This window comes from Dipodomys spectabilis, unplaced genomic scaffold (assembly GCF_019054845.1).
Source record: "Dipodomys spectabilis isolate Male_0828 unplaced genomic scaffold, ASM1905484v1 ptg000319l, whole genome shotgun sequence".
Classification (NCBI taxonomy): Eukaryota; Metazoa; Chordata; class Mammalia; order Rodentia; family Heteromyidae; genus Dipodomys; species Dipodomys spectabilis.
The window spans coordinates 1,854,030-1,867,672 of NW_024870996.1; positions in this window are offsets into that span (position 1 = coordinate 1,854,030).

Genomic DNA, 13,643 nt, shown 5'->3' on the forward strand with positions numbered 1-13,643 from the left:
TCAATGACAAGGCTCAATGTTCAAGGTCTAGGATCTCAGTTCATGTTCCAGGTACCTTGTTCAAGGTCCCGGGCCCCAGTTCAAGTCCCAGGCTGAGAGTTCAAGGCTCAATCTTTAAGTTCAAGTCCCAGGCTTTGAGTACAAAGCTGAGGCTATGAGTTCAAGGAGCAGGCCTCGAGTTCAAATCCCAGGCCCAGAATTAAAGTCTGAGGCCAAGAATAAAGGTGCCAGTCGCTGTATTCCAAGGCCCCAGTTTAAGTTCCAAGTCCCAAGATCAAGGCCCAGGTCCTGAGATAAATGCACAGGACATTAGTTTGCATTCCAGACCCCAGATTCAAGGCTCAGGCTCATAATTCAAGGCCCAGGACCATTGTTCAAGGCCAGATGGTGAAATCCAATCCTGGCCCAGGCCCCCCATACAAGTCCCAACTTGAAAGTTCAAGGCTCAAGCCCTAGTTCATATTTCAGGCTGCAAATTCAAGTCCCAAGCTCTGAGTTCAAGATCCAGGACTGAGTTCAATGCCCAGGCTGTGAATTCTAGGCTACAAGTTCACCTGTGAATTCAAGTTCTATGTCTCCAGATCAAATACCAGACTGTGAGTTCAAGGCTCAGGCTCTGAGTTCCAATCCCTGGCCCAGAGTTTCAGGCCTAATGAGTTCAAGTCCCAGGCCCCCAGTGCAAGGCCCAGGTTTTAGTTTAAGACCCAAGTTGTGAGTTTAAGTCCCAGGTTTTGAGTTAAAGACGCAGGCTACAAGTCGCAGGCCAGGTCTTTGAGTTGAAGTCTTAGGTCCGACTTCAAGTCACAGGTCAGGAGTAAAAAGCCCAGGTCCCAAGATCAGGTCCCAGGCTCTGAGTTCAAGATCCAGAGTCCCAGGTCAAGTCCCAGGCTGAGAATTCAAGGCTCAGCCTTTGAGTTCAAGCTCAAGACTTTTAGTTAAAGGCCCTATTCTGAGACCAAATCCCAGGCCAGAGTACCAGACTCAGGTCATGAGTAAAAATCCCAGCCCTCATGGTGATGTTTCAAGCCTTGAGTGCAAGGCCAAGGCCCAGATTTCAATTCAGAGGCCCCTGAGTTCAAGGTCCAGGGCCCCAGTTCAAATAGCAGGCCATGAGTTCAAGACCCACACCCAGAGTTTCAGGCACAGTTATTAGGTCCTGAGTTTAAGTCACAGGCCCTGAATTCAAGGTCCAGGACCCCAGTTCAATTCCCAGACTGTGAGTTTAAGGCCCAGTCTGAGTTCTAGTCCTAATTTAAGTCGTAAGGTCCCAGGTCCCAAGTTCAAAGCCCAGGCCTTATGTTAAATACTCAGTACACGTGTTCAAGTCCTAGGCCAATAGTTCAAGGCCCAAGGCCTGAGATTAAGGTGCAGAGTATGAGTTCAAGTCCCAAGCCCCATGTTCAAGTTTCAGACCCCAAGTTCAAGGCCCAAGCTCTGCTTTAAATTCTCAGATTCTGAGTTCAGGTCCCAGGCTCCTTATTCAGGACTTTGACCCTGAGTTGAATGTCCAGGGTTCCAGTTCATGTACCAGGCCATGAGTTCAAGACCCAGGCTGTGGAGTCAAGTCCCAGGCCCTGAGTTCAAAGTTCAGGCCCTGAGTTCAAGGACCAGGGTCCCTGTTCAATTCCAAGGATGCAAGTTTAAGGCCCAGTCTATGAGTTCTAGTCACAATTTAAATCCTAAGATCCAAGTTCATGTCCCAAGTCTTGAGTTCAAGGACCAGACCCTGTGTTAAATACTCTATATGTGAGTTCAATTCCCAGTCCATAAATTCAAATTCCAGGGCAAGAGTTCAGGTTCCAAGACCAGGCTTTGAATCTAAGTCCTAGGCCCTGAGTTCAGGCCCAGGTCAAGTTCTAGACCTGGCCTGTGAGTTCCTAGCCCTGGCTCAATGTTCAAGGCCCAGGGCCATTGTTCTAGGTCCAAAGTCCCAGTTCAATCTCAGGACATGAGTTCAAGACCCAGACTGTGAATTCAAGGCCCAGGACCCAAATTCAATGGCTAAGGCCCAAAGCAACTCCCTGGAAGTAAGCTCAAGTTCCAACCTGTAACCTGAAAGCCCAGGCCCTGAGGTCAAGAACAAGGCTGAAAATTCAAGTTCCAGGTCCTGAATTCAAGGTCCAGGTTTAAGTACGAGTTCATGAGTTCAAGGTCCAGGCTGTGAGTTCTAGGCTCAGGCTCTGAGTTTCAGGCCCAGCCATGAGTTTATGTCCCAGGCCTCCAGTTAAAGAACCAGGTTTTGAGTTCAAGGCCCAGACCATGTGGTCAAGTCCCAGTCCCTAATATAAATATACAGGGCACCAGCTCAATACATTGCCATGAGTTCAAGACCCAAGCTGTGAGTTCAAGTCCCAGCCTCCAAAGTTCAGGACCAGGCAATATGTTCAAGTCCCAGATCCTGAGTCAATGCCCAGTCGGAGATCAAGGCCCAGGCCAAGAGTTCAAATCCCAGCCTTAGAGTTCAAGGCACAGACCATGAGACTAAGAACAAGGCCTAAGGTTTAAGGCCTAAGCCATGAATTTGAAGCCCAGGCTTCAAATTGAAGCCCTATACCACTTTACCTCCTGAGTTCAACATCCAGGGCCCCAGTTCAAGTACTAAGCTGAGTGTTGAAGGCCCAGTCTTTGACTTTAATGCCCAGACCCAGAGTTCAAGGCTCAGTCTGAGGGCAAGTCCGAGGACCAAAGTTGAAGGCTCCAGAACCCAGTTCAGTGCCCAGGTTGTAAGTCCAAGACCCAGGCCCTGAATTCAATTCCCAGACCCTGAGTTAAAGGCTCAGGCTGGGAATTTAAGTCGCACATCCTGAGTTCAAGGCCCAGGCCTTGAATTCAAGTCCCATGCAAAAAGTTCAAATCCCAGGCTTTAAATTCAAGTCTCAGGCCAATAATTCAAAGCCTAGGCCCTGAATTCAAGGCTCAGGCTGAGAATTCAAATCCTAAGTTCTGAGTTCCAGATCCAGGTCCTCAGTTCAGGTCTCAGCCCTGAGTCCAAGACTCAGGCTTGGAATTCAAGTTCCAGGCCCTGAGTTCAAGGTCGCAGTCTGAGTTTAAGGGGCAGACTGTGAGTTTAACATTCAGTAGGCAAAGCACGTAGGTTATGGCATGGGCAGGACACTCTGGCCAGTGCTACAGACAGACTCAGATCTTCACCTTACTTATACTTATATGTGGAACAGCATAAATGAATACACGTACAAATGCTCCAAATTACAGCAGAAAAATTAAACTGGAATGCCCCCAATACCAACACACACACATACACACACACATACACACACAGGAATTTTAAAAAAACCACATTCAAATGCAATGGTAAAAGGAAGCCCAACCCACCAACATGCCTATACATAACAGCACACTGATGTACACCCCAATATCTCACTGAACAGTTCATCTGCTTTCACCAACAGTTCTCTTATTCACATAGCAGGAAGTCCACATGCACCAAGTGCCTGAGGCGACATTCTTGCACAGTCAGGTGCTTGAGCAGTATTACTACTGGTGCACAAGGAGGCCAAGGCATACCAGCAAGTACATGCCCAATAGGAAGTGCATGTACCCGAAGAGGAATTTTAGGATGAAGTGCTCTCTTCTAACATCACCTCTGTTAGTTAGGGGAGCATATAGTTAGATAAGTTAATAAGAATCAAAATTATTGTTGGATAATATATGGAAACCTTGTTTATTACATAGCAGTCAAAGTTGATTGCAATGGGTGCACAGGAGAGGATAAACAATTCTAGTACAACCTAGCATGTACACTGAGATCATTTTCCCCAAAATGATCCCTAAAACAATGAAACAGAACAACAACAACAACAACAACAACAAAAAAAAAAAACCAGCAAAAACATTGCTGTTTTCCATGGTCCTTTGGGACTACCCAGTTGAGATGTGTGGGTATATCTCCCAGGCTTCAGCTTGGCATTGGGGAAAATGAACTCTCGGATGTCATCCTGTGGCTTAGAAAGGAAGAGCACTGTGAAGCCTTCTCACATTTTGTTTTGCTTTTGCTGATTTTCATCTGCCATGTTCTCCCAATCCTGGAGATATAGGCAGCAATCTAGGCAGATTTCTTTTGAAAACAATTTTCTGCTTTTAATTTCCAACTCTGATATTTAGGTTGCTCAATGTATTTTTGTACACCGGGTGCCCCCTTGTGACATAGGAGGACATAAGCATTTTGGCACCAGCTTGGCATTCTGAGAAATGAGCTGTCTACTGGCACCCTGTGTCAAGGAAATTAAGAACTCCAGAATGCACTCACACACAGTTTCCTGTTAACTTCCCCTTCCCCTTTGACAGTGGAATCCTCCTATTAAGAACAGAAGATTGCAAATTCTCTTCAACAAGGCTGAAGTATTCTTCTATAGAAAGTAGAAAGTCATGTAGACTGTTGAACCAGATTCCTAGACATGTGCTAAGTAAGAAATAAATGAAGAAGTAATTCAAATACTTATCAATATAAATAATGTAATGTTGGGCTGGGATGTAGCTCAATGGCAAAGTGCTTGCCTAGCAAGTGCAATGTCCTGGATTTGATCCCCAGTACCAAAAAAGTAAAGACAAAAAAAATAACGTAATGTCAGAGCTGCAAAGTTAATGTACTAAATTTGTTCTAAAGAATAAAGTCACTGTGTTCAATTGCATAGCATGAAAGGTTGAGGGAGGAAGGAATGAGTTGTAGACTTGACTTCTGTGGTTCTCTTTCTCATAGTGATCCACAGAGCTGGGAATGTTATTTAGTGGTAGAATGCTTGCCTAGCATGCATAAAGCCCTGTGTTTGATTCCTCAGTACCACAGACAAAAAAAAACTTGAAATGGCGCTGTGGCTCAAGTGGCAGAGCACTAGCCTTGAACAAAAGCAAATCAGGGACAGTATCTACCTCCTGAGATCAAGCTTCAGGATTGGTAAAACAAACAAACAAACAAAATTAAGCACAATGATCACAATACAACATAAAAAAGAATGATGAAATGAAGCAATAAGTATACAAGTTGCTGCATTCAGTGAATCTCTGGCTCTACTTAGGGGAATTTTGTACATTGTAACTTCTGGCCAGCAGATTGGCTTCTAGAAATTCAGTTTTCTAGTGTCACCCTGTGGATAGCAGGATGATTCCCTACTATCACTCTGTCTCTCTTTCTCTTTCTCTGTTTCTGTCTCTCTGTGTGCTGATGTTGGAGTATGAAATGCAGGCCTGAGTATGTCCATGAGCTTTGAGCTCAGGGCTTATGCCCTACCGCAAGAGCCACATCTTCATTTCTGTCTTTTTGTTGATTAACTAGTAACAAGAGTTTCATGGATATTCCTGCTCAGGCCAGCCTCTAAACTCCACCCTCATATCTCAGCATCCTGATCAGTTAGCCTTAGAGTCATAAGACAACAGTATTGGATTAGGCAATTTTTAACATGCAGTGTGTCTTTGGCAACTGGAGTTCATGTATTACAAGCAGGAAAGTGTTAATCCTATTTTTTTAAGAGGAATGTATTTTTTGTAACAAACACATATACGTTTATATCTAGTTTAATTGGGTTCATATAACTGTCTCACCATGAAAAATATATATATACATACATACAACAGCAGCCAAAAAAACCAGCCACATTAACTTTTCTGGCTTCAGGGGTCCTATCGCACTACTCAGTGTAGTTCTGAGGTATAGCTTCCTAGAACTAACTTGGAATTCTGGGGAATGAGTTCTCTGTTGCCATTGGGGACATGAGAAGAAGTAAGCTCTGGCAACTTCCCATAGTCATCTGCCTTTTAAATTGCTTTTACCCTTTTCTAAGTGAGATTAAAGAATTAAGAGCCAGAGATTGCATGTCTTCTTCACTAAGACAAGTATTCCTTCCTGAAAAGCACAGCATCATATTATTTCACTTAATTGGGTTCCTAAAACTTTTTCATTATAGAATAAATGAATGAATAAATATGCAACTATATATAAAGGATTGAGTTAATACAAAGAAATTTATGTCTTTCTTTGAAAATTACCATAGACAAATTTTTATAAAGAACAATGTAGGGGCTGGGAATGTGGCTCAGTGGTAGAGTGCTTGCCTAGCATGCATGAAACATTGGGTTTTATTCATCAGTACCACATAAACATGGAAGAAGCTGGAAGTGGTGCTGTGGCTCAAATGGTAGAATGCTAGCCTTGAGCAAAAGAAGCTCAGGTGACAGTGCACAGACTCTGAGTTCAAGCTTCAGGACTGCCAAAAAAAGAAGTGTCACCACAATTGATTGCAGTAGGTACAGCATGGGAGGGGTGAGGGAGTAGGATCAAATGTTCTTGAGTCCCATATGCACTACTGAGGTATGCACAGTACTAGTGGCTTGCTCAGGTGCACTACTGGGGCCTCTGCCTTTGTACTACTAGAGGCATGTGCCTGCGCTCTACTAGGGTGATGGGCATGTGTACTACTATGGGTAGGCACCTGCGCACTGCTAGGGGCATGGGCCTGAGCACTTTAATAGCATGCACATGCATACTACTATGGCAATGCAAGTGTGCACTACTAGGGGCATGTGTAAGCATAGGACTAGGGGCATGGGTGTGCACACAAGAAGGGGTATACTCACTACTGGGACATGCACACTTTTAGGGGCAAGTTCCTGAGCCCAACTAGGGGCATGTGTATTCACACTACTAGGGGCATGGTCCTGAGCGCTACAAGAGGCAAGCATATGCCCACTACTAGGGCCATGGGCAAACACACTACAAGGGGCATGCACATATACACTACTAGGGGCATGCACATGCACACTATTAGGGCCTTGGGCTTGCGCACTACGATGGCTATGCACATGCACACTAAGAGGGGAATGCATGTGTGCACTACGAGGGGCATGGCCTGAGCACTAAAAGGGGCATGGGCATGCCCACTACTGTGGCAATGCACATTCTCACTACTAGGGCCATGCACATGTATGCTTCTAGATGCATGTGCATGCTCACTAGGGGCACGCACACTACTAGGGACATGCACCTGTGTACTCCTAGGGGCACATGCCTGCACACTACCAATGGCTTGCACATTACTGGGGACACATGCAAGTGCACTATTAGGGGTATGCACCTGCGCACTACTAGGGTCATAGGCCTAGGGGCACACTATTAGGGGCATGAAATATTATGGCCATGCGCACCAGGCTTTCTATTCTTACCAGCTGGTCCATGCTCAGCATGAAGCCAAGTCACACCAGACAGGCACACACAAATCTGGATATGCAGTCACACAAGGAAGAAGTTTAGGATGGAGGATGAGGGGCTGAACAAGAGGATGCCTCTCACCCACCCCACAGGAAAAGTTTTAAAATAATGCCATAGAAACTACAGCAGCAAAATACATTGAAGGCTTTCCTTAACCAGTGGTTCTATCTGGAGGACACTTATTAGCCTAACTCCTTAGCATCATCTTTGCTTTCTGTGAAAAGTACTCTCTCATGCCACCTTGTGAGGAAGAACACTGTACAGCATCTTCACAGTCATCCTCTTTTAAATTGCCTTTACTCTTTGCTAAGGGAGATTCAAATATTAAGACCAGGAGATTCGAACTCCTCTTTAATAAAGTTAGCTTCTTATTCTCTGAAAAACACAGGATCAGGTTGAGCTAAAGTCTCTGGATTCCAACAACTTTGTCACCAAAAATGAAAGAAATATATTAAAATATAATTAAATAGACTTAGAAAGAAATTAATGCTTATATATATACTTACATAGTAATTAATTATATTATTATTATATTAATACATAATTATGTTAATAGCAATATAGTGAATTATATTAATAGGAAAATTACATGTCACTCATAGAAAATTTGTTCTTAGTAGTAGAAGTAGTAGTGAAGCCTCAGTTGATTGTGAGTGAGAGTGCACCACAGAATTATTTCAGCAGAGGACAGAACAATCTAGGACAGCCAAGCAAGGAGTAAGATTTATTTTTTCTTAAAATGATCCCCAAACAACAAAAACCACCACAGACACAACAGCAAACACATTGCTGGTTTCTCTGGTCCTCACCTGCCATCAGGTGGAGATGTGCAGCTATAGCTCCCTGACTTCAACTGGGGATTGTGAGAAATGGCCTCCCTGGTGTCACACTGTGGTGACACTTTATATAACTTTTATCACTTTTTATCTGGAAACTCTTATCTGGCTATGTGCTACTGGCTCCCAACTATAATCCAACTACTCTGTATGCTGAGAGTTGAGGAACTTGCTTCAGAGACAGCTTGGTTAAATAAATGTGGCTGAGAGATTTAAATACAACTAAACTGCAAAACCATGGACCTGTGCCTTTAAGGGTAGAAGTTCAGCTCAGATTCAGATCCTAGCCCTTCAGTTCAAGCCCCAGAAGAGGCCTCTGAAAGAAAGGAAACAAAGGAAGGAAGAAAAACAAAGAGGTATTCCCCAAATTTGAGATCCAAAACTTGTTGCTTTTGGGTGAATGGCTGGTGTCACCCACTGCACTTTTGTATGCATAACTTCTTGCCAGCAGATTAGGATTCTGACTTCTCTGGTGCCACCCTGGGGACAAAAGAACAATTGCTCCCTAGCACTATTCTGCAGGTGTTCTCTCTGTCTCTCTGTGTCTCTCTTCCTCGCCCCCCTCTCTCTGTCTCAATCTAGTTCTGTGTGCCAATTTGTGAAAATTGTGTGGCTTGAACTCTGGGTCTGTGTGTGTCTTTGAGCATTTGGACTCAGGGCTAGTACCCTATCACTTGAGCCATACCCCATATCTGGATGTAATTGGAAACAAGATTTTCATGGACTCCCCTGCCTGGACTAGCCCCAAACTCATATCTCAGCATGCTGAGAGGTTGTTTTAAATCTATGAAACAATGGCATTGAAGTGGATAATTTCCTTTGCCAGCTGGGATTCATGTATGAACAGCAGACACTGCAAATCCTATTTATTAATGTCTAAATATATAAAAGGAAGTTATTTCAAATAATTTAAAGAATCAAATATAAGAGAAAGTAAATGTAGACACATTTTCTTTTTCTTCTTCTTTTTTTTTTTTTTTTTGGAGACACATTTTCTAAAGATTCATGTACCCACACTTGAATATGCATGGAATTACTAGAAGCAAAGTTGAAGATGGAGGCTGGGGCATTTGGGGCCACACTGGCATGTATATTTAGATGTATTTACACAAAGCAACCCAGAAAACGACAGCAATAATAATAATAATTAAACAATAACAATAACAGCAAACTACAGGAGGAAAAAAAAAACATTGCCGTTTTCAGTGAATCAGTGGCTCAAATCATTGTGTGTGGATAAATTCCTGCTATCCAACTGAAATTCAGAAATTGAGATCCGTAGTGCCACTGTGTAGGGAAGAGGTGAATTGTTACCTGCTACTATTAGGCAGGCATTTGAAAACTCTCTCTCTCTCTCTCTCTCTCTCTCTCTCTGTCTCTCTCTTTCTTTCTCTCTTTCTCTCTGTCTCTGTCTCTCTCTCTAGCTGTCTATCTTTTTGCTCTGGTGTCCAGTCATAAACACGGATTGGCTGGGCCAATAAACTTTTGTGCTCGAAGATAATACCCAACCACTTGGGCTGTATTTCTATTTCTCAGTATTTCATGGTTAATAGGAAACACTGGTTTCATCAATGTTCCTGTCTGGTCTAACCTCAAACATCCAAACCCACAGCTGCCTGAAGGTTAGACTTAGATAATTGTGTTTGAGTAGGAATTTTCCTTGTAACATTCGCTCTCCCTTTATTAGCTGGTGTTCAGTATGAAGAGTAGGAGACTTCAAATCCTATTTGGAACCAGAATCTGCTACCTTTTAAAGAAAATGTATACAGATGTACAAATCAACAAAGAAATAATCTTATAAATGTGTTAGAAACAATCACCTGAAAGAAAAAAAAAACATTTGAATATATATCTTAGGGTTTATTTCCCAAACTATGTGGAAAAACGAACTTTACAACTTTGGTGGGGGGAGGATTAGGTGGAGGGGAGGGGAAAGGATGGGAAGGGATGGGAAGGGGAAACAAAGGAGGAGGCAACAATGCTTGACAAGAAATGTACTCATTATCTTGCCCATGTAATTGTAACCACTCTGTACAGTATTTTCACAATAAAAGAAAAAGAAACAGAAAAAAAGAAAATGTATACAGATGTAGATCCAGTTTAAGAAAGTGCCTAATAGTGTCTCGCAATTAAAATAATAATTAAGCACACAGATTAATATTCACATATATGAAAGTTCAGCACTTAACGAACTGAAAGAATCTAATGGTATAGGAAGTAAATGTAAACACTATAGTAAAGGTCAGTATAACCATAGTTTGGTACACATTGGGTTGCTTACAGTACTGGAAAGTTGTCAATGAGTCATATTGGACCACTCTGGTATATACATTATAATGTATTTTTTGCAAAACAATCCAGAAAATAATAAAGATAATTACACAATGACCATAATAACAACAGGAAAACCATTGCTGGATTCAGAGTCTCTGTGTCGTGCCACCCAGTGGAAAATGAGGGCACAGCATCCTACCACCATCTAAGCATTCTGGGAAACTTGCTCTCTGTTGCCATGAGAGGAAGTATGCTCTACCTACTTTCCACATTCATCCTCTTTCAAATTATTTTTGAGCATGGCAGTTAGTTTTTGTCATGATGTTTAGTTACATTTTTTTGTCGGTTGTGGGATCTGGACTCTGTGCCTCGATGTTGTCCCTTGCCTCCTCAGATCAAGTTTAGTGCTCTACCATTTGAGCCACTGTGCTACTTCCGACAATTTCTGCTTATGTGGTGGTGATGAATCGAGCTCTGGAATTCATGCACTCAATGTAAGCACCCTACCACTGATCTACCTTCCCCACCATGTAGTTATTTTTTTAGGTGGATTCATATTGTTACCAAGAAGTGGCTTCAAACCAGAAATCCATTACTTCTATCACATATATTGCTGGGATAACATGTGTATATTCCCAGAGTGGGTCTGGTCAGCCCCCTTTTATTTTGTTCTCTTTGTGGCTAGATATTCTTAGGCACTTCATATTATAGGTTGTATTTTGGCCTGGCTCTACTACTTTTTTTGAGATGACTGAATTATTGACTTTTCCCCTGTGCTAGCATTCAACTGCAGTCTATAAAAATCCATTTCCTACCTAGATAAGAGTTTAACACACTGCACCCAGCCCCTTCTTCAGAGACATAGTGCTAGTTTTCAACACAGCTTGTTTTGAGCCTTCATGCCTCAGCCTGTCAAGTTATAGAATAAATGGAACCAAGTCAGGAAAGATCTTTCTTGAGGCCAAGTTTTCTACTTTTAGTTTTCAACAATAACCATTAGTGCTAATGTATTTTGTGTAACTGGTGCCCCCAAATGGAGTGATAGGCAGTCATAGCAACTTTATTCCAGCACCGCATTCTGGGAATTGTGTTCAAGCTGCCACCATGTGGACATTAGATTAAGTGTTCGATAGTGTTTCTGCATATTCATTCTCCCAGCACCGCATTCTGGGAATTGTGTTCAAGCTGCCACCATGTGGACATTAGATTAAGTGTTTGATAGTGTTTCTGCTTATTCATTCTCCCTTTCAATATCCTTAGCTTTTGAGAGGAACCCCACCTATTAAGAACAGGAGATTGCAAATTCCCCTCAAGTGTCCTTCAGTAGAACCTACATAGCCATGGAGACTTAGGTAAACCAAATTATTAGAAATGTGCATGATTAGAAAAAAGAATGAAATGTCAAAACAATGGAAATAAGTAAATGATATAGAAGAGCCTCTGTTGATTGAAATGAGTTTACCAATGGAGAGGTTGAGTAAAAGGACAAAAATTCTTAGAGACTAGCAAGTACTGGGGGATCTCATTATCCAATAAGATCAACAAAGCAATACAATAAAACAACAAAAGAAACAAGAGCTACAATATTGCCAGTTTCCTTGTTTTTGGCACTACCCAATGGAGATGTGCATGTTTAGCTTGCTGGCACCAGCCGGGCATTGTGGGAAAAACTTACTGGTATTCCTGTGTGGCTGGGAAAGGAAAAGTACTGTAAGAACTTCTCACACATTATTTTGCTTTTATTGTTTTTCATCTGAGAATCCTTATTAAATCCACAATACTGACTATGAACTGGTAACTGAAGAGTACAATCCAAGGACTCAGGATGTGGAGATATAAAGATCTCAGGTCAAAGCCAGTATGGGCATAAATATGGCTGAGAGGTTTCATTCCCACTAACAACCAAAACCATGGAGCTGTGAATTAAGTGGTAAGCTATTGACCTTAAACTCAGCACTAAGGCACTCAGCTCAAGTCCCAAAAATGCTTGCACCAAGAAAAGCTACAAAGGAAGGAAGACAGAGAAAGAGAGAGAGAAAGATTTAGAGACACAGACAGACACAGAAAGAGTAAAAGGCCACCAAACTGAAATCCAAACCTTGCAGCTTTCAGTGAATCTCTAGTGGCAGCCAATGGAAAAATGTGTGCATAAATTTCTGCCACTATATTGGAATTTTGAGAATTGAGGACTTTAGCTCCACACTGTGGGCAATAGAAAAATTGTGCTGATTTCACTAGATCTCTTGTGCCATCCAGTGGTATTTTATGTGCATAATATCCTGGTCGCCGATTGGCATTATGAGAACAGAGAACTCTATTGCCACCCTGTGTGCCTGAGATTTCTGGCCCTACCCAAGGGAAATTTTTATGCATAATTTCTTGATACCAGATTGGACTTCTGGGAATTGACATGTATAGTACCACTCTGTGGACGAGAATAACTGTGTTGCTTTCAGTATACCTCTAGCTCCACTGAGTGGAAATTTGTGTGCCTACTTCTTTCCACTAAAGTGAAAGATTGAGATTTGAGGACTCTAGCACCACCCTGTGGGAAAGAAAGGAATTGTGCTGCTATCAGTAGGTATCTGGCGCCACCCAGCAGTCACATGGATTCCAACAGGCCCAGGAGCCAAAGCAGGCCAGAAAACCACAGGTGGTACATGTGCACCAGAGGCCCACATGCTAAGCAGTTGGACAGTGCTCAGGTGGCATATGTACACCCAGAAGTTCACACACAGGAGTTGATACATGCATGCCAGTAGTGACAATTAGCCAGCATGAGCCTGTGCACCAGCAGGTTCACTCATCTGTAGGCTTATGGGCACCAGTAGGGGAGAGTTGACCAACCAGCCCATTTGTATCAACTGAAGAATGTGCACCCAGAGGTTAAAACAGTAGCAGATGCATATCCACCAGGAAGAACATGTGAATCAAGAGAAAGTTTAGAATAGAAGATGTACAGCTACAGCTTTGTACCAGCCTCTCATGTATAGTCAAGTCTCATTCAATAAGTCAATAATTGAATTTAAAACAAAAATGCCCTCAAAACAACAGCAGCAAAAATATTGTGGGGTTTCTCTGATATGTGGGCCATCTTGTGGACAATTAGCAGCATAGTTCCTAACATAATCTTGGCTTTCAAGGAAATGAACTTGATATTGCCACCTTATAAACGTGAGAGGAAGAACAGTCTAGCATTTTTCTTCACTTATCCTCCTTTTAAAATGCTTTTTTCACCTAGCACTGGTGGCTCACATCGGTGATCCACGCTATGCAGGAGCCTGAGTTGTGAGGATCATGATTCAAATCAGGTC